Source organism: Phlebotomus papatasi, chromosome 2 (assembly GCF_024763615.1).
Source record: "Phlebotomus papatasi isolate M1 chromosome 2, Ppap_2.1, whole genome shotgun sequence".
Classification (NCBI taxonomy): domain Eukaryota; kingdom Metazoa; phylum Arthropoda; class Insecta; order Diptera; family Psychodidae; genus Phlebotomus; species Phlebotomus papatasi.
The window spans coordinates 21,548,109-21,571,438 of record NC_077223.1 but is presented as its reverse complement, the minus strand read 5'-3'; positions in this window follow the sequence as shown (position 1 = coordinate 21,571,438).

Here is a 23,330-nt window from a genome sequence, read left to right as displayed (position 1 = left end):
TTCTAAAATCAAAACCACAATGCTCTAAAATCAAAACCACGATACTCTAAAATCAAAACCATAATACTCCAAAATCAAACCCATGAGTTTCTAAAATCAAACCCATAAGTTTCTAAAAACAAAACCATAAGTTTCTAAAATCAAAACCACAATGCTCTAAAATCAAAACCCTGATACTCTAAAATCAAAACCATGAGACTCTAAAATCAAAACCATGAGACTCTAAAATCAAAACCATAAGTTTCTAAGATCAAACCCATAAGTTTTTAAAATCAAAGCCACAAGTTTCTAAAATCAAAACCACAATGCTCTAAAATCAAAACCACGATACTCTAAAATCAAAACCATAATACTCTAAAATCAAACCCATGAGTTTCTAAAATCAAACCCATAAGTTTCTAAAAACAAAACCATAAGTTTCTAAAATCAAAACCACAATGCTCTAAAATCAAAACCACGATACTCTAAAATCAAAACCATGAGACTCTAAAATCAAAACCGTAATACTCTAAAATCAAACCCATAAGTTTCTAAAATCGAACCCATAAGTTTCTAAAATCAAACCCATAAGTTTCTAAAATCAAAACCATAAGTTTCTAAAATCAATCTCATAAGTTTCTAAAAACAAAACCATAAGTTTCTAAAATCAAAACCACAATGCTCTAAAATCAAAACCATGAGACTCTAAAATCAAAACCCTGATACTCTAAAATCAAAACCATGAGACTCTAAAATCAAACCCATAAGTTTCTAAAATCAAACCCATAAGTTTCTAAAATCAAACCCATAAGTTTCTAAAATTAAAACCATAAGTTTCTAAAATCAAAACCACAATGCTCTAAAATCAAAACCACGATACTCTAAAATCAAAACCATAATACTCTAAAATCAAACCCATGAGTTTCTAAAATCAAACCCATAAGTTTCTAAAAACAAAACCATAAGTTTCTAAAATCAAAACCACAATGCTCTAAAATCAAAACCACGATACTCTAAAATCAAAACCATGAGACTCTAAAATCAAAACCGTAATACTCTAAAATCAAACCCATAAGTTTCTAAAATCGAACCCATAAGTTTCTAAAATCAAACCCATAAGTTTCTAAAATCAAAACCATAAGTTTCTAAAATCAATCTCATAAGTTTCTAAAAACAAAACCATAAGTTTCTAAAATCAAAACCACAATGCTCTAAAATCAAAACCACGATACTCTAAAATCAAAACCATGAGACTCTAAAATCAAAACCCTAATACTCTAAAATCAAAACCATGAGACTCTAAAATCAAACCCATAAGTTTCTAAAATCAAACCCATAAGTTTCTAAAATCAAACCCATAAGTTTCTAAAATTAAAACCATAAGTTTCTAAAATCAAAACCATGATACTCTAAAATCAAAACCATAAGTTTCTAAAATCAAACCCATAAGTTTCTAAAAACAAAACCATAAGTTTCTAAAATCAAAACCATGATACTCTAAAATCAAAACCACAATGCTCTAAAATCAAAACCACGATACTCTAAAATCAAAACCATGAGACTCTAAAATCAAAACTATAATACTCTAAAATCAAAACCATGAGACTCTAAAATCAAACCCATAAGTTTCTAAAATCAAACCCATAAGTTTCTAAAATCAAACCCATAAGTTTCTAAAATCAAAACCATAAGTTTCTAAAATAAAAACCATGATACTCTAAAATCAAAACCATAAGTTTCTAAAATCAAACCCATAAGTTTCTAAAAAGAAAACCATAAGTTTCTAAAATCAAAACCACAATGCTCTAAAATCAAAACCACGATACTCTAAAATCAAAACCATGAGACTCTAAAATCAAAACCCCGATACTCTAAAATCAAAACCATGAGACTCTAAAATCAAAACCGTCATACTCTAAAATCAAAACCAAAAGTTTCTAAAATCAAAACCATAAGTTTCTAAAATCAAAACCACAATGCTCTAAAATCGAAACCACGATACTCTAAAATCAAACCCATAAGTTTCTAAAATCAAAACCACAATACTCTAAAATCAAGACCATAATAGTATAATAGAATTCAAAACCACTATACTCTTATTTCGAAACGATGATTTCGCTAAGATCAAAACCAAAATAGTCTTAACTCGAAACCTCTATACTCTAAAATCAAAACCATGACCTTCTAACTTTAAAACTTCTGTATGCTCTATCAGTGTTCAAAACTACGATTCTCTAAAATCAAACCTACTTTTCTCCTATTATTAAGCACAATTTATTCTATTTTTTAAACTATCATACTCTTTTAGAGAAATTCAAGCGCAAAATATCTCAATTATAGGGGAAAATAGTTTGAAATTCTTGTACTCTTGATTCAAAACCACGTTTCTTAATTTTTTCTAACTCAAAATTTTTCTCTGTGAATAATATTTTGGATTCGTTTTATTTAGGATTTTGTTAGATTTAGGATTTTGTTAAAAAGTATCATGTCTTTTGTTGGTATTTATCGTGGTCGTAATATTTTTTTGTTTAGTATTAACGGATGTGATAATATTTATTATAAACTTGTTCATATTTGAGGTTCTCGAAGCAAAAGGGGCCTATCTTATATGCATTTCCACATATACATTATATACATTTCTGAGAGACTCATTTAACATTATATTAAAAGATCACAGCTCATAATAATTTCGATCAAGTGTACCGTCGTTGCGGGTGACTGCACTCTGGGGGTGACTTTGCACTATGCTGTTCACGAGACTTTCATTAATTCAAGCACTTATTGATAGTCTTCGCCGATCCGGTCTACCATGTCAAAGTATATAGGGATATGTTATGTACCAAGTAAGGTACAATGATCCTCAAAAGGATACTTGTAGTTTCAGTGATAGTCAATAAAATGCTAGTATAGGCATTTTGTCAAAAAACGGTTCCGTAAAAAAGTTATCTGAAGGTGCAATTCCAAAATCGATTTCAGAGAAGTAAATTGCCCAAATCTATTCTAAATTTATCTGGCTTATCTGGCTAGAATAATCCACTTCGATTTTGTTCATTATTTTCATTAAAATACTTATTATTCACTATTATCTTCCTTAGAACGCATGATTTATGTCATAAAATTGCATATAATGGTCTTTTTAAAGCTTTATTATAGAAGTATTTGACTAAAAATTATTTTTTGGGAATTTAAGATAAAATGACCGAAATCTACAGTATGGCATGGTCACCATCTTGATTTGACGTTTCTGTCCGCCATTTTGAATAACTGTAACGATAAAAATCTCATCCGATTGAGCTAAAATTTTAGTATGTTCTAGCTGATTTCAAGACCTTTTCAGAACATATATAAAATCCGACCTAAGTCAAGCGATTGTCTGGATACAGGGGGTGCAAGTTCAAAATATTGACACTTTCATGAATACACAACTACGGGGAGCTTCTTTTATCGAAACCATCACAAAAAATACAGCACTATCGTTAGGCGATGAGATCTAACAAACAAACAAAAAGAAAAGTAAAGTTTTTGATTATAACAGCATATTATTTGAGGATCTGAAAAACCGTTTTTGCAAAGATGAAAAAATAAAAAAAATAACTAAATAAACTTTGCGTTTATTTTTATTAATTATGCAAGACAAAAATAAATATATAAAATAAAAGCCTCATCCATTTTTAATGGCCACAGAGGCATTTGGTATAGGTTTCAAAATTCAGGATTAGAAAATAAAGATCTCCAAAATATGAATACTTCAAAATTTTAAACTTTCAGCCTCTGTATTTAGGGAATTATTTGACTTAAGTCGTACAAAAGATACATTTTGAAAAGGTATTTACATGAGCTACAATATACTAAAATTTCAGCCTAATAAGACAAGTTTAAAGTTTTGACAGTTTGACTTGGTTTGTTGCATATGCTGTGGTCCCGAAAGAGTTTAACGAGAATATTTAGAGCTGCACCCTACGGTGCTATACCGAGATTCGTTCATGTTCTAAAATCTTCCAATAGTCTCTTATAATCTTCCGAAGTATGTCTCGACTAAAATTGGATTTTCAGAAATTGAAAGAAAAGTTTAAATAAAAAATTGTATTAAAAATTAAGTATACTAAATTTCTTCATTGCTGGCAAAAAATTATGGGACTTTTTCTATGATTTAAATCTTTGTTTTTTCTCATGTTTAAATTAACACATATTAAAACCAAACCCAATGAATAAATGAATATAACAATTTTTGCATTTAAAAACTTAAATTTCACCATGAGTTATTTAAATCATTTTCACAACAATTTATTCCTCAGTGTTGCTCAATTATTTAGTAGGAAAATTAACATAATGATATTGGGAAAATTAAAAAAATATGCGGGATGTTCAAAAATTGACCAGGAAAATACACCAGAATATTACCATTTAATTGAGGTTGGATGAAAATGTGTATAATTTATGTATGCTACTTTTTCCAATCAGATGCCACATAGGAGGGGTGGGAGAAGTTGGACAATATAAAAAAATAATAATAAATAACATTGGCGACAACATTTTCCCAATATATTCCACCACAGTAAATAACACTTGCAAATTTTCGCATAATTTAAAATTTGCTCCAAAATTAATTTCTCTTTCATAAGCAAATTTTCACCATGCTGCGAAAGTCCTGGGAAAATTAAAAGCAGTTACTGCTTGAAATTTTCCACTGTACAATCCAATGGGAAAGATTTTGTCTTCAGACAATATGAACGGTGAGATTGAGATTAAGAAAATGATACTGAAAACTTTCTCAGCAGAGAACTTTGTCACAAAGAAAGTTAACTTGAACCGCATTGCCATACTGAAAACTTTTAATTTTAATAAATATGTGAGAAGATTAAGGTGCATCTTCTCCTAGAGATCAACTCACTCTGAATAATCTCAAAATTATTCTCAAGAAAATTGGGGAGTGTGATTAAAATTGTAATTATTCCACTTCGAGGTTATTATATAGTATTATTATATGACAAAATTTCTTGAAACAATGTCATTGTTTGGGGATTTGTGGAAAAAGAGGAAAAATTACAGTGTAACAAAGTCTAATACAGGGGAAAGTGCCCATGCTTTGTACGATCCACAGCTTAGTAATGATTGAATTTTTCCAATGTTTCTGATTAAATGTGACTGCGCGAAATATTTTAAAAACTGAGCACTTTCCCTTAGTTTTAACAATGTGGGTGCGATTTGTCACATTTATTAAGAATCATAGAGAAAACACTAGTAATTACAAAGCTTGGGATCGTGTGAAGCATGGGCACTTTCCCCTAGACTGGTTCTCGCAGCTATGTTAATTATGCGATAAGGTAATATATATTTTCTCAATTTATTCATCAATTATTCATCAAATAAAATCTGTAGTAGAATTCTGTAACATTATGACAATGTCATATGACAAATTTTTGTAGTAAATGCGGAAGCAGAATAACATAGTAACATTAACTGCTGAATGTTGAAACGAAGAATAACTTCAGTTGAACCTCAGATTAGCGTTAATCTAGAGTTAAAATTAAGCTAGGTTTAAATATTTTTTCGTATGCAGAAACGAGGAATAGTGCTTTGGCGTAAGCTGTTTTTGTCATACGGCAACCCCATATTTTGGCTTTTCTGGCATGCCAGAAAATGTCAATTCGTCAATGTTTTCGTTCGATTTAGCAAGATTCCACGGCTTTTTCTCGTTATTTGGTAATCTTGAACCACCAGACTTGCTAAAAATTCTCTAAAATAAAATAGGAATCAATATTGTGGATGTGAAAGAATGTGCATGTTTTTTGGGTGCAAAAAAGCGCGATTCCCGCGACTCCTACTTCAGTGGCGACTCATTGAAGTTGCATATGGTGGATGTTTCTTTTTATTTCAGGCAAAATTGGCTTTTTAAGAAGCTGTAAATAGAGTGAAGGCCTTATTTCTTTTCATTAAATCCACTAAAGTGCAGATTACATCAATTTGGTATCATTTAACAGTATTTTCCGGAAGAATTTACGGATAGATGTGGACAGGCTTATTCCATCTTTAAGCCAAAAATTATACCTCCGAAATCGGGGGTCTAATTTTTGGCTTAAACGTTAATCCACTGTTTAAATTTATCCTATTTCTCGTTCAAACATTAGAAAACGGTGGATCATCCTCGAATTATCTTTATACTTCGATTCAACATTCAGCTGTAAAAGTCCAATGAACATCGAATGGCCATTACTAAGAGCTCCATAAAGTTCTTACTAACTGATATGAATCGAATTCTCGATTTATTGTTCCGAATTTACCACTTCAAAAATTTTAAATTTGCCATATGACATTGTCATACTGTTATAGAATTCCTTTAGTGGTAAAACATTGTTAAGGTCCATTTAAACCAGGATATTTTGATTGGAAATCCGGATTTCGAAAAAAATTCCTTAAATACCTACTAAACGATTAAGTTTGCCTATTTTTCGGTGAATGAAATCGTACCTAAAAACAACTATTCACTTTTAATTGATTTTAAAAATCTCTACTTTTCGAATCCAAACAATCAGTTTTTATAATATTACTATTACATAGTACTATATAAAACCTTACAATTATTATAAATATCTCTTTATTTATACTTTAAAGCTAAAAATTAACCAGCTTCATAATACCAAAATTTAAGAAGTAAAACTTCATTAAATTTTCTTACGTTTCAATGCTCAGATCATTATCATTCAAAGTTTTATATACAAAAAAATAATGATAAACTTTTATTTTAAAATTGAATTTTAAATTTAAATCTTTAGACTTTAGACAATAAAGTTTTTTACTTACTTTTATTAAGTGAAAACGTTAGAGAATAATCATCTGCCTTGTCATCTGCCATCTTCTCTCACTTTACATTATTAAGCAAAGCATAATTAATTATTTTATATGTTTATTAAATAGGGGAAACTGGGGCACCACCAAACACGGGGTACCACCAAACACTGCGATTTTTTAATCGGATATTGGATATCAGAGGATAAGATCAATACGAATTTATAGGCACTATAGGGATGCTTTTCCACTGAAGGAATGGTCGAGATAGTCCAAGTAGTTTAGATATAAAAATTAATGTTTGGTGGTAACCCGTGTTTGATGGTGCCCCAGTTTCCCCTAATTCTAAATCGCTATAAGTAAAATGATCTTTCTCAAAATTACAATATCTTTCTGTAATGATTTTCGGCCAATGAAATAGTTTTTAAGAAGTTGAAACACGGGATTTTGCCTAGGCAAGGAATAAAGGAGGAGGAGATCAAAGGTCAAAATCCCGTGTTTCAACTTCTTAAAAAAAAATAATATCTTTGTGTTTCAGTAATCAAATATTCAGTCGTGAAGTCTAACTTTCCCGATTTTAGAGCTTTATCCAGTTTAATTCCATATTTTACCGATTCAAAGGTATATCAGAGGGAACTTATCTAAAATCCCGTTGGAAGTTCGAAAATTAAAACAAACGAGTTGCACAAAACTGAATAAATTCATGAAAAAGGCATTTATTTTAATTAAATTTGAATTCAAACGTTCTACTTTTACGTTCACTTTTTGCAGCAAACATTAACACACTACTCTTGACATTGTTAACGACTAAATTTTCAAGATCATCGAAAATTCGAAAAGGAAGAACAGCAAGCGCTAAAGCACCGAATATCATCATTATCATCATTTTCAACCGCTTATCCCTATTGAGGTCGCGGGTCCATGACATCCAATTTAGCAGCACACACTTGTCGATCCTCCGCCACTTCAGGAAGATGTTTGGGTTCGATCCGAATGCGCTCCAAGACAAGATTCTGAATTTGATTCAGCCACCTTGTCCTAGGTCTGCCTCAAGGTCGACGCCCCCTCACAATGGCTTGCATAGCTTTTCTGGGGAATCTTTTAAGCGCTGAATATGTGAATTTATATTATATAGAATGGTTTTATCTTACATCTTCGAAAGATTATTACTGAACACAGGGCTAATGTTTCGAAATAGAACATATAAACTGCCTGACATTTTTAGCTGAAACACTTGAAGAAATTATAGCAAAAGACAGAAAGTTTTCATCTCAGAATCAAACCAAATTACGAAATTTTCGGACATGCTTGTGCATAGCAAAATGGGATAAAATTCGACCTTCGAAATACCTCAAAAGTGGTACGTTTAGATAGCCTACTCACTCACTTGGCAAAATGGAACTGTATTTTTTAAAGCGTCTTCTATATGAAGGAGTTTCGAAATTCAAATCACTGTGCTTTGCACTAGTATAGAATAATCTGAAAAGGAGGATTTTGATTCGAAACCTTCATTGCGAAATAAAAATTCCCAAATGAACTTTACCCCGATGCATTTTTTCTTATCTTTTGGAGCAACAAAATCTCCCTTTACGAAAGCTCATGTTCGAATATTTTGACATTCATGCGATTAAAAATCACGTCTTTTTGGATTTTCAAATTCTGTAATTTTCGTGGCATTGTCACGCGTAAGTTCGAAACTTGACAATGCCATTCGAGCTTTTTTTGTCATATCATATGAGTTCGAAAATGCAATTCACTGAATTTTTAATGAAATCCCTTTACTTGATGATTTTATGAAAATACAGTACGTCGTTGATTTGTTTAAGTAAGTTTATTGTCATTTGAATTGCCAGAAATCTCAAATATGTGACTTCTGACAATGCCACGTGAGCTGAAATGGCAATAACAGGGCTACAGAATCTCATTTTCGAAAAAGGTCTCCTAAGATTCGAACCCAATTTGTCATGAAAATGTTATGAAAATTATTTTTTTTTTATTTTTTAGCTATACTATACTTAGACTTTATTAAATCTCTGCTAAAACTCCGTAACTTTCATTGATTTCCAATGCGATGAATGCGATACAAGACGTCAGAAAAAATCGTAACATGCTCGCGTGACACTTCCTGTAAAGCAATTCCGAGAGTGTATAACTTCATCAACTGCCAATTTTGTATGGTGAATAATTGAAGTCAGTGAATGCAGTGACCTGCAACATACCCGCCCAGGATAATTCCACACATATAATATGCCTTAGGAAGTGCCTCAATTATTTCTTTTTGTTCCTTTTGCCAAGGATTCCGTGGGAATAAGTAGAAATGGACACAGGTGTTTGGATTTGCTCATTTTACATTCCACCTCCACATCTTCCACCACCTCCTAGCCCTATTCATTCCCACTTGTCACCCCTAATGACGTCCCCATCGTCGTGGAGCTTATCCCATGGCTGGTTGTTTCGTCCCTCGGCTTTTGGTGAAATCCTCTCTGTGCGTATCATTTGTATGAATTATTGCCACTGCTGCTTTACCACTTTTCCACCCACTCGGCATCTTCATGGCAGTAACCCGGATTGCTCTGGTGGTCTGGACTTTACCAGATGCGACTGGATGAGGTTCCATCCGCTAAGCTAGATGGCATCATTCCATTTGCAAATACCACCATCCTCCCCACAATCCATTTCCCATTGATTTAGCACGTCATAAGAATGCGACGAGGACAAAAGCTCCTTTCGTGTGACGGAAGTCGGACTGACGGCATTGTAATCTCGGTGGTATTACTCCGCAAAGGACCACTTCAGCATTTCCATGGAAATTCTCTTCCACAACTCCACAAAAACATCCAGCTTCATTACAATTGTCTCTCGAGGGGGATTTTCGACACCAAATTTATAACCTTGGACATATTCTGTCTAGAAATTTTAATTGAGATTTTGTGTGAAATTTAATTACCAGACAGTCTTAAATTGTGATAAGGATGCATATTTTGAGAGATATAACAAGATATTGTTGATATAATTAAAAGAAAGGGGTAGCAAAGTGTCTCAGGCTTTGCGAAATGCTCGAACTCGTGACTTAGATGCTATATACATCAAAGTACTTTCGCATCATTTACCGTTTACCGGTACTCAATCGATTTGAACTGATTCATAAATCACTCAATAGATTCCACAAAATAGTTTAAAGAGTAATAAAAATTATATTCGAACAAAAATTACTTATCGGTAAATAACCGGTTCATTGCCGGTTCACAACCGATTTGAACCAACTTATAAATCCCTCAAAATATTTCCCAAAATACACTTTGGGAGTAATTTAATTGAATTTCGTATAAAAATTATTTATCGGTTATGAACCGATTTATTACCAATTCAAACCAGATTTAAACCGGTTTAGTTTTGTCGGAAATTCCAAGACATTTCCAACAAGCCCAAACACTCGCTTGACAAATGCGCTCTCTGTCTTCTTAATCTTTGACCTTGAAAAACCGTTATTAGGAATGATTCAACGGTATTTTCGTCTAAGGACGAAATGTCCGCCTGGATAATCTCTAAAACATATCCAAAAATGACAAAAATCGCACAATGCGTTTCCGAGCAATCCCAAAAAACATGGTTTTGGATGGGAAGGAGAGGGGTGGTAGAAAAATGGGTAGGAGAGGGGTGGTTCGGGGGTCCCCCGAATGTCCCAGGTCGCTATCTCTAACCGTATGTCCTCTACAGCTGGCGACGGCCGGGCGGATAGAAGGACAAACAGCGTGACGCCAAAAAACTCGAAACTTCAGATTTCCAAAATTCTACCAAAATACAACTCCTTTACTGAGAAAAAAAGAGGGTGCGATTAACTTGTTTTCCTCATAACTTTAACACTTTTAATCCGTAAAAATATATCAAAATTTTTTAATGTTAATTTTACACTTTTTTAAAGGGTAAAATTAACATGAAAAAGGGCAACTTTAACCCCCAATACACCTAAAAATGGTAATATTTACACCGATTTCGGATCAATACTGCAGGCTAAAATAAACATTTCCGGAATGTTATTTTAACTTTTTCGGATTTATCTCAGTGTTGGTGGGTAAGGAGTCGAAATATATAACTTAAAATCGAGGGATTATATATAGCTCTCTCCATGGAGTTTGAGCAGTAAAATGAAGCAAGATAATTTAAATTCTATAAATCGTTAACACGAAAAAGATATTGAATATTTTAATTTTTATACTGTCATAGTATGATTCTAGTACTTTTATGAAGTTCAAATAAAATTTTTACTAATATACTTAAAGTCGCAAAATATACACGAAGGACGTTTCATCGTTTTCTGCTGGAGGTTGAAATCGATGCTAAGACGGCGATAGCTATGTGGCGGGAATAATTAAAAAAAGAGATGCTTAAAATTTGCAAAAGAATTTTACCAATTGTTAAGCATTTTAAATTTATTTTCCTGTTTTTTAATTAAAATATAAAATATTTATGAAATATTTCGTAAATGACAATAAATCGAATATCGAACAAAATTGAATTTCTTCCATGATCTTTGTAATAGGTAGATTTTCGAATTATCACTTTATTATTTAATCATTAAAAAGCTTTTGCCCACGAATCTACAAATTTAATTATAAAATAGTATGATTTTTTTTAGAAATTACAAGAACGTACCATCTACGAAAAATCATTTTTTTTTCAATATATTGGTAAAACTTTCAATTTTCTTTTTTTTCTTGAAAATTTTAAAAATTGCATGTTCTTGTAAAAACTAAAATTTTAGAATAAATTCTTAAGAACAGTCTTTATATCAGAAACGTCGGGAATAATAAAATTTGTAAAGTATTTTTGAGATAATTTAAAAAATATTACATTTGTTCTCTTCAGAAGAAATAAAATTAGAATTTTGTATTTTATTATTTATTGATAATAAATTATAAGACTATACAAAAGTGCCCAAGTGCAGAAAAACTTAGTAGTAAAATAAAATACAAAAAGACACTCCGAATATATAATATATCTATAGCAACTCTGATAGGTATTCGTAATCAGGGGTGTTATGATAACTTATTTTCGATACTATTCGACTGTAGATTCTGAAAAATTTGAGCGATAGCTGCAGTCCCTGAAAATAATATATGTAGAGTATGTAGATGTTTATCAACCGTCTCATTCTTTTAAGAATCTCACAATGAATGACAATGCGTAAAAAGTCCACATTCACTTAATCTAATAAATATAGATTTATCGATATAATCGATTCGATATTGTTGAAAAATTATCATTCCACCCCAGGATTATCCGAAAAATTTTTAAAAAATAATTTTGCATAATCTGTATCCGGATTGCAAGAAGTTTAAGAAATGTTATAGTTGAATATGGATAAGATTATTAAGAAAAAGTTTACTGAATATATTATTATATTATAGTATCGTTCGAAAGTTTCTATAATTTTCATTATTTTTACTGAATTTCGACAATTTTTATTTTGTATGAAAAGTCAAATATTTTACTAAACTGAAATTAATATCAATTTTTGCTTTGAACAATATTTTTCACGATATTTTTTTTTTGTTTTTAAACAGAAAAGGTTATTTTGAAAAACTTATTCAAAAGTTTAAATACTAATATTGTAGAAATGAGATTTCCCCCAATTCTGAGATAATTTGATTTTGAGATTTGACATTCTCGCAATTCAGAAAGTATTATTCTTACTATTAATCTTATATGTGACATGGTCATGAAGTTTTGCATAAAAATAATAAATCTAACCCGTACTGCCCGGTACTGCTTAAAGCAGTCTTCAGACTAGATCTTTACCTTAAAGTTCCCGAAAGTCTCAAAATCTTAAATAACAATCATTTTTTTGGATTTACAGATTCCAATGAATCATTTATCCTTAATATTTAATCCTAATTAAGCGTTTTCAAAAAATCTTCGCACTGATAAGAATTTAGAAAAGTTAAGTCATATGGCTAGGCCTTAAGTTTGGATGTTTACTCGAGCCATCCGAGCGCTTTTAAATCTGCTCGGTGCTCCATTGCTTTCGTCTCTGTCCTCGGAATACTTCGAAGCTCGAATTGGCTTATGACATTTTTATAGTATATTCTTAGATTGTATATATGTGGAGCTCAGAGGCAAAATGACACATATCCTATGGCTAAAGCATAGGATATGTGTCATTTTGCCTCTGAGCTCCACATATATCGATTTAAGCATCAAAAACATAGATTTCTTTTGACCTTGTAATTCAGGCTACCCCTTAAGTGCGCTAATGTTTGATATTCTTAAATAATATTTACGGTGCAACGTCCTGACTTTATTCAAAGCTTTATTTACAACTGAGACAGTCATAGTCTATAAAATTCTTATAAAAGGACTCAGAACCTCCTTCTAAGAAGTTTTCAGTGAAAAGCTTTTGCATGAAAACTAACTTGTATGTTTCCATATTAAGAACTCTAAACTCTATTGAAATTTAAGTATTTCTTTAGAATTCTTCACAGTAGACATTTCCTTTCGTTCTCAATAATTTATCCTGTCAGGTCCCCGAGAATTTTCTGAGTGGCACAATGTGTGGAATTTAGAAATGCATGCAAGACATTGTGGGGAAGCTATTCATGAAAATTGATGAGGCAACTCAATCGAAATGCTCCATTCCGCATGAAAATTGCCCATTAAATTGAATCCGGAGCCGTTGCATGGCAAATGAGTCCTCCAATTGCAATTTAAATTCAACGTTGAAGTCTTGGGGTATATTTTCCCAGAATTCAATTGTGAAGCCATCCGGTTGTGTATAGTTCTCTGTCCACAGGAAGAGCCCTCGGACATGAATCCGCAATTGATCGCTTAATTGGTAGCGTGAGGAAACTCATGAGGCTCGAACTATGAACCCTATAGGATGACACAATAGTGGGTGACCTGAGTGACTTAATTTTCAATTCCCTCTTCACCCACCTGCCGTGTTATCTCGATGGAGGCATGGATCGATTAATATTTGATCACTGCACTGTCCGATGATTTTGCAATTTCATTATATTGTCTACGAAGGATATGAACAAGACATAATACTGCTGATGAAAGTATCTCTTCATGGATATTGTATTTTCCCCTGTTTTATAGATTCCTTCACAATCACACCTATTGCATTGCTACGGTTTTGTTAACCACATTCACAGGATTTATACATTCTGAACAATTCTTTATCTGGAAATTACCACGCACTAAAATCGGTTCAGTTAACCGTAGTACGGAGAACTACGGGAACTGAGGCTAAAGCGGTCTTCATTTTAGAGGTCTATCGGTTTACCTTAGTTCACATGCAACAAGCAGTTGCAGTGTATCTTTTTTTCAAGATATCTTGGATGAAATTCTCTTAGAATATCATACTAAATAAAAATTTTCTCATTTAATTTCATTTGTTGAAAAAGTAGAACGGTTAACCTAATTAAAGAAACCTTAATTAAAGAAAGGCTGGTCTAATTTGAATCCTATATTTATATGGGCTTCAGGCCTAAAGACTCAAATATAGACTCAGGCTGATCCTCGGGAATATTTAGCCTATAAAATTTTGCAGTAAAAATTTATTCCATACTATCGTACACTGAAGACTTAAGATCGTTCCTTACTACCGAATTTTGCAGGTTAAATATTCTCGAGGATCAGCTTTATGCCCTAGACACACTTACGACTTAAGCCGAGAGACGGCTTAGTGGAAAATGATTGAAATGCGGTTTAACCATTATTTCGTATACAATTACGCTAAGTCGTCTCTCGGCTAATCCTCATGTCTGTCAAGGCCCTTAGTCTATTTTGGCCCTAAGGCTTAGCCAATTACTTTAACCATTTGACGTTACCACCTGTCAAGACACATATCGGAAACCATCGAAAGCACACTTTAAAAAAAATTTGAATAAATTACTGCATTCGTTTACATTTACCTTCAGAAGAAATGTCGGTATGACTAAGGCTAAATGCATTAAACTAGGGCAATTTTAAATGAATAGAAACTTTGTAATCGCAGTAAATGTGATTTTTGTGATTATACCGTCTTAAGAAGATCTTACCTGAGAGTGGGTTAATTTCTCTAAATTTTTATCAGTGAAGATTTTTTTGGAGAATGTTTACCTATTTTGTATGTTAAGATTAAATGACCTATAGCAGATTCAGAAAAACTAAAAAAGATGCTTTTGGAATTTTGAAACTCGGGAACTGGGATAAATTTCTAAACTGAAGATCTTTTTAGGCATAGTGCCACGGATTATGCCTTAGACAACTTGCGGCTTAAGCTGAAAGACGGCTTAACGTGATTATAGTCAAAATAATGATCAGTTTACATTTCCATTAGTTTCTGACTAATCCGTCTCTTACAGTGCTTAGTTAGAGATCAGTTAGTGGGAAACTGAGGTTTTTGGGGCGAAAATCGCAGAACATTGGCTTAAGTATCGTTTTTACACTTAAGCGCTATACTTCGGGAGGGACACGCGTATACGTTTGAGTAACAAGGAAGCCAATTTCTGTGGAGAAGACAGAAAAGCACAGAAAAGGAAAGGAGCTTTAAATTGCCTTATTGACCAAGGTAATTTATTGCCTGTGGTACCAATCACAGTTCATGGATTGTCGTGGGTGCAATAGTCGTGTCCGTCGTGTCAAAGTGTCAACCCTTATTCGACACGCGCATTCCCTTTGTTCCTGTGAATAGAGTCTCTGCGATTCCGCGGTTTAGGTTGCATCTTCCTGTCGTGAGAGCCTTTGGTGAGGCAAGTCGTCTTGGGGTTGATTTGAAGTCAAGAAGCAGAACCTCTTAATGAGATGAAACCTGAGAATACCCCTTACACTCTGAGGACTCTAAAGATCCCCCAAATGACTGCCGCCATCGAGAGAGAGAGAGAGAGAGAGAAATCTCTATTTGACAATGAAACCACCGGAGTTTAGGAGATTTGTTCTCTACACACTGAGGTTACATCATCCCCTAACTACGCCTAGGACTTCAGACATTAGATTCTGAGGTATTTTACCCTAGAACTTTATGCAGCAATAAAATAGCAATAAGGGAAACCACTACATTTTTACTCAATGGAGGCCACGGACGGATTTCTTCACTCTTAGGGGGTAGTCGGTCTGCCAGAAGACGTAGGGGCTCCTCTACCGATATTCATAACAGTATATAAATATTAATAAAAAATATTAACAAAATCACTTCACTAGAATTACAAACAAACCGAATCAATACAGATTTTAATATTTTTCAACCGTAAGGAAAGCGCCCATGTTTCGTACGATCCCAAGCTTCGTAATGACTAAATTTTTAAAAACTACAGGAAATTGCCCTATTCTTAAAATATATTTCAAAGTCACACTTATTGAGAAACATAAAAAAAAATTAGTCATTACGAAGCTTGGGATCTTACGAATAATGGGCTGAGCACATTCCCCTGGTTTTTTTTTTTTTTCGTAAAACAATTTTTAGCCCTTTCAGGACGAAATAGACACTGGTCTCCCAAAAACAAAATCAAATTTCTTAATTTTTGTCCTAAGGTTATTTTGTCCTCTAAACAGTTAAAAAAATATATTTTCGTTTTTGGGACACCGGTATCCCACTCGTCCTAAAAGGGTTAAAATAGAAAATTCTTCAAAAAGACCTTGAAACGGACAATGAGTTTGACTTCCATGGATCCAAATTAATTCTGGATAAGGTAAGTTAAACTTGAATTGAACATTAAGGTTGGTTCGCATTCCAAAATAAAATTATTTTTTTGAAAATTATTCATTGCTTTTTACTATTTGTTCTTTTTTTGCAAAAATGTCTTGCATTAGTTACTAAATTGTTAACTTCATGGTCGATAAATGCTTAACTTACTTTATACTAATACAAAAAATTTATAAAATAAGTTGGTCATAATTGATGTCTCCTGTAAGATTTTTTTTATCTAAATTTCAATTATATTTATTTTCTGTAGTTCTTGCTTTAATCCTTTTAAAGTTTGATGATCGTATAAAGAGATCCATAAGGGCTTTCTATGGAAAAAAAAAATTAAATTTTTGAAATTTCTCAAATATCTAAAATTTTAAAATTTGTCCTCTTTGTATCTCAAAAGATACTGATATTTAAAAGTTGCATTTTGCCAAATTTTGCCTCAGATTCCCCTACGACTTTATATATATTCCACCTTCAGCTCCATATACCAGGAAAAAATGCTTTATAGGGATTGAACTTCAAAATTCGTGTGAATTATCCCCCGCTAAAGCTATAAATAAGCCTTGACGTATCATTTCCCCAGTTCAATTGTGAATTAAAATGAAAATTAATGAATTTTCCAGCCAAATGACTTGGCGTGAAATGAGGAAAATCCTTTCACACTCTCAGCATTTGGCACAACAAAAAATCAACCCTCGAGTTCTTCAGGCATTTCCTGCGTGATCTCTCATGCTTTAGGAAGAACCACGTAACAGAGCCTTAATTAAAGTGAATCCCTCCTCGGCATCAAACAATAAATTATCAAAGCTTTTAATTTGATTCGTCATTTTGTGTGGATGTCTGTTCATGTGGAATGCTTGGGGCCGGTTATGCGTATCTCTCATCCTGTGCGTTTTTGGATAAAAATGCCCATCCAACGCCAAAGAGATTGCGGCAATAAATTCTCATCCGAGGAGTTCCTCTTCCCGGAAAATCCGACAATGAGGAGAAAACCAGGCTATATGGATCACTGCACTGAAAGATTGCCAAGAGAGAGTGTGAAAAAAATGTGCTGATGGAGCCCCCTTCGGAGAGAGTATCTGTTGGAAAAAAATGTGCGTACTTTGGAATTGTGTGACCCTCATCAGTATTTCTGAGGCCCATTTTCTGTGAAGGAAAAAATGATATTCCATCCCCATAATTTCCCTCTCCTCCCACACCCTAATAAAATCCTCACCCTCTCACCCGGAACACCAGAGACATTTAATAATTATTCGGCCTGATTAATGTGACATTTATTATTGAAAAAGCTCAAGGAGAAACACACAAATCTCGCGAGAGGATAAAGGGCGGGAAATTAATGGAGGAGATTGAGTCCTTCGAACTTCCATTCCCACCAAAGAAGTGTCGTGAGAAATTGGCAAGAGGATATGGCAGGGGTGGAAAGGAGTCTTTCGGGAAGATGACTCAATTCCTCTGTGGCTAATAAATCAGACGAAATCAAATCCAAGATTTCACACAAACCCCTCGTTTTCCTTTGCCAAACACTGAATCAATATTTCCCTTTCATGCTCTTCCTTTTATCTTGTCCGTTTTTATTTCCCTTATCACTGGGCATTTGTGACGCAGTGTTTTGATTGACGATACCACTTTTAGCAGTTTCAAGTGGCTTCTTGTTCATGATTGAAGGGGTAGGTTTATCAATAATTTTAGGCACATCTTCAGAAATAGTATACCATAAACCTTAGTAGTACGGGGAGTTCAAAAATTCTAACTCCATGGAAATAATCCAACTAACACATAGAATACATACCAGGTACTTAATAAGTTTATTAACTTAATTTAATGATTAAATTTTAAAGTTGTATAATAACCAAATCCATCTACTTAAAAAATAAGGAGACAAACGTCAGCGTTTTGTGGCGAATAACGAACACAAAAGATAATGACTCAAACCTGAATCCTCAGTAGGGAAGACCGAGGCAGAATTAGCTACGAATATTAATTTGCCTTCGAAGGAATATTGATGAAACCTCATCCTTTATTATAAATATATACTTTCCATACTATTCATTGAAATATTTATCAGTCTCATACAAAAATTTTTGTACAAATTATACGCATGAAAAATTTCATTTGGTAGCTAATTCTACCCCGATCTCCCCTACTGAAATTTAGTTACACCGTCGTTTCGCTGTTTTTCAACTTTACCCTCTAAAAGTGGATAGTTAAAGTGAAGGGAAGGGGGTTATTGGATAAAATTATTTGTATTCAGTTGTATGGATTTTGTGCCACTAGCATTAATTTTATTAAATTTTACTATGTTAAAAAAATCAAGAAAAAGGGCTTGCACTTGGGATAAGGTGCGGATGACTTTGCACTTTTTAATGAATACTAAAAAATCAACAATTTCTGATGCTAAACAACAATGAAGATTTCACATCTAAGGGTAAGATGCACGAGATCTACAAGATGACGTGGTCCCCATCTTAATTTGACATTTATGTTCGCCATTTTGAATAACTGTCAAAACTTAAAACATTGTCCTATATTGGGCTGAAATTTTAGTATGTTATAGCTCATTTAAATACCTTTTCAAAATATATCTTTTTTACGACTTAGATCGAGAAATTACCTAAATACAGAGGCTCAAAGTTTAAAATTTTGAAATATACATATTTTGGCGATGTTTATTTTCTAATCCTGAATTTTGAAACCTATACGAAATGCCTCAGTAGCCATTAAAAATGGTTGAGGCTTTTATTTTATATATTTTTTTACTTCTACATAATTAAAAAATAAATAAACGAAATGTTCTTTTAATTTTTTTTCATCTTTGCAAAAAAGGTTTTTCAGATCCTCAAAGAATATCCTGTTATAAACAAAAACTTTACTTTTCTTTTTCTTTGTTTGTTAGATCTCATCGTCTAACGATAGCGCTGTCTTTTTTGTTATGGTTTCGATACAAGAAGCTCCCCGTAGTTCTGTGTTCATGAAAGTGTCAAAATTTTGAACTTAGAGCCTCTGTATCCAGACAATCGCTTGACCTAGGTCGGATTTTATATATGTTCTGAAAAGGCCTTGACATCAGCTAGAAAATACTAAAATTTCAGATCAATCGGATGAAATTTTAACGTCAAATCAAGATGGCGACCACGTTATTTGTAGATCTCGGTCATTTTTCTTAAATTCCCAAAAAATGGATAAAAAAAAGCTTTAGAAAGACCATTATATGCAATTTTATAACATAAATCATGCGTTCTTAGGAAGATAATAGTGAAAGAAAAGTATTTTAATAAAAAAAATGAACAAAATCGAAGTGGATTATTCTATCCAGATAAATTTAGAATAGATTTGGGCAATTTACTACTTTGAAATCGATTTTGGAATTGCACCTTCAGATAATTTTTTTACGGAACCGTTTTTTGACAAAATACCTCAGTTAAGAATTTTTGAAAATTTTAGTAAATTGCAAGAAATATCTCCACTAACGATATTTACTCGGTTGATTTGTTCTATAAATGAAAAAAAAATCTAGTACACATTTTTTATTTTATTCTTTTCAAGTTTATTCTTTTACAACTGTGTTGCACACCATTTTTCTCTATTTTTGTAAGAAAAAAAAATGAATTTTTCAAGTCATTTCCCAAAAGCTGTTGCTTGCCAAGAAAAGTATATTTTTGTTGGTTTAGAAAAGGACTACATGGTGGTGCTTGAGTGTCTGAGGGATTTGTTGAGAAATAGAACTGGAGGATATTGCGAGAGGCTCGGTCTTTTAAAGGGACGTTGACGATACTTTAAGTAAATAAGCAAGTATGAAAAGCACAGAGATAAAAGACCTTTCTCGTCAAAAAAAACCTTTGGAAAATTACTTGAAAGGTAGTACATTTAAGAGGGGAAAATGGTTTGTATAATAATTTTGCTAATGTATTGAATCAATAAAATGTAATTGATAATATTGACTAATTGATAATATAAAATGTAATTGAGAATAATAAGAAAAAGACATATTATTAAAGCAACTTTTCAAGGAGTGATGCTTATACACGAAAATATGCATTCCTATTGAATTTAATGAATTGTACTGAAACACGAAACACACAGGCATAAGGGGTATAAGGGTCCAAACAAAAACAGGCAGATCTTTGAGAATAATTAGCATGTAAAATTTGGCAGTAAAGGATTAGGTAGGAAGCTTATACAAAGGACCTCTAATTGATGATCCTAAGCCCTTGGTGTATAACAGTTTGAGATAAATCTTTACTGCCAAATTCTATTGGAGCCCTAAGATTCTCTACCACCTCAAAACAAACCGAGAGATGACTTTACACAAAATTATTCAAACTGTACTTTAATCTTTATTTCAGTTACAATTGAGCTTTGTCATCTTTCGGCTAATCCTCAAATCAGTAAAGGCTTAATATAACGTTATTCATATTAATTTGTTTCATAATTTATCGTGATATTGGAATTAATTTTGCTACGTGACTTTTGTTAAATTTAATTTAAAATATTTTGTTAAATCACTTACCTTATTATTTATATCACTTACTTTATTAACAAAAATTCATAAGGCCATTTTAATGGCGGATATAGGGGGTAGGAGAGGCAATGCTGACGGGGCCCATAAAACGATGGGGGCCCCTGAACAGCGTTTGTTTAGCTCGTGAGAAACTTAATTTTATCCATTCGGCCCCTTTAATATTGCAGGTTTTAAAGATTGAATTTACTATTCTATTCTAATTAAACACTAAACAAGGGTCTAGCGAGAGAAGGAAGGAGTGGCCGTTGCCCCTCATACATAATATTCAAAAAATAAAAAAAAAGTAATAAAAATCAAAAATAATTCAAGAACATCGAGATTTAGTCTACCTAAAGGACATTTTCACCCAAGGCGCTTTTACTATTTTGAAATATCTTTTCTTGGATCTTATGAACTTTCCAAAAAGTTCAAAATCATTTAAACTTGGATTAAAAATCTATAAAAGACAAAAATTGATAAAATATATTAAAAGATTTGTGCAAAATCTAATTTTGAAAATTTTCAAAATGGGCTTTCAAGAGATTTTTGACATTTTTGATCGATTTTTATTAAAGGTAGCTACAATGTTGTATTGGGCGAAGTTTTTAGGGTCGTAAAAAGCATATTCCTTTACAATTTTGATAAAGTTCTCTGTATTTTCTTCAAATAACATAAAATAACACAAAACGCAGCGTCGCATAATTAATAAATATTATAGGTAAGATAGAAATCACTAAGATCTTTGCATAAAATTTGCGAGCAAAATACTTAATCTATTTTGTAGCGCCACAAACATTTTCTAGCGGTAAAGCGAAGAAACAAACGTTTGGAATTTTCTTAGAAAACTGTATGAAAAGGTAGTGGAATTTCACATGGAATTATTCCTTGAATTTTCCACAGGAAATAAGCAGGAATTTTCCTACAAAAAAGGGGGAGTATTGCGGTAAAATACATAGGAAAACTTCTGAAATATTCCATGAAAAATTCCAGTGGAATCCGCGGACATTTCACGTGTAATTTTCCATATAAACTTTCCATGGACTTCCACAAGAAAGTGACCCTAGATTTCTATGGAATGTTGTTCAAATTTTCCTTGGCCTCTCCTTGGAAAAATCCCATGGAAGACTGCGGAAATTTAGCGTCCAAATTCCATGGAATGAGCGGAATTTGACGCAAAATTTCCAATGGAATTTCCGCGGAAGTTTGTTATGGGAAACTCCGCAGAACTCACGCAGTATATTAATGGGTTTTTTCCATGGAAGCTCACGTGGAAAAATAGTAGATTTTTCTTTTAAAGCAGACCTGTGCTCGTTAAAAGCCGTGTAATATAGGAAATTTTGTGTTGATAATTTTAATGGAAATTACAGATAGCCAGATAGCCATACTGGTAACACTAATCCCGCTCATTCACGGTGCCATGATAAATATTTTTGCGCCAAAGACATAACAGAAATGAAAACTCATATAGAAAGAAATTGTCTTCTTGATAGCTTTGTCGGAAGACGGATAGCTGTTCACAACACACCTTTTTACTTGAATCTTGCAAAAATACAAAGAAATTAAATGCAAATAGGGTAAATTTCCTAATTCAAAACGATTTTCAGATGCTTTAACATTGACAGAAGATTCAACATATTAAGTTAATTTTTTTCTGAATAAAATTACATAAATTTGCTCATTGACTCTTCTACAATGTAACTATTTAGTGAAAATTCTTTAAATATAATTTGAAAACTTCTTAAATACAAGAAAAATACACGAGTGCAAAATACTTCTATTGGAAACAAATTAATCCAAATGGAGACAAGGGAAAGTTTCTAATTGGAGACAAGCAGTGTAAGTGAAACCGCGATAAAATAATGTAAGAAAAACGAATAAAGAATAATCACCATATTGTGTTTTTCATTAGAAAAATTTGTTGACCGATGAAAAATTCGACGGTGAAAAGGTACACTTTTAATTTTTCGGAGAAATTTATAAATTACAATTTGTGAATAAGAATGGATTTTCGGTTTACTTGGAGCAAAATTAATTAAATAATGAAACTGAGGTATAAAAAATATATAAATAAAAATTTAATACTGCATTTATCATGGAAAAAATTGTTGTTTCCATTTGGAGTAGCTAAAAATTTCCGTTTGGAACAGGTTTTGAATTAGCTTAATTTACCCTATCACTTAAAATGGAAAGTTCTTAAACCGCGCGCAATTCAACTGTGAGAGAGAAATAGAGATACACTCACTTGACAAACGTCTGGCGGCGCTGCGGTTGCAAAAAATCTCTAAAATGCGACAAAATATTTTCTTCTCTATTTTATCCTTATTAGCAGGTCGTGTCCCTTCTTGTAATATGTACCTTTGCATTCCTTATTAACCAAAATAGTGTTGTACA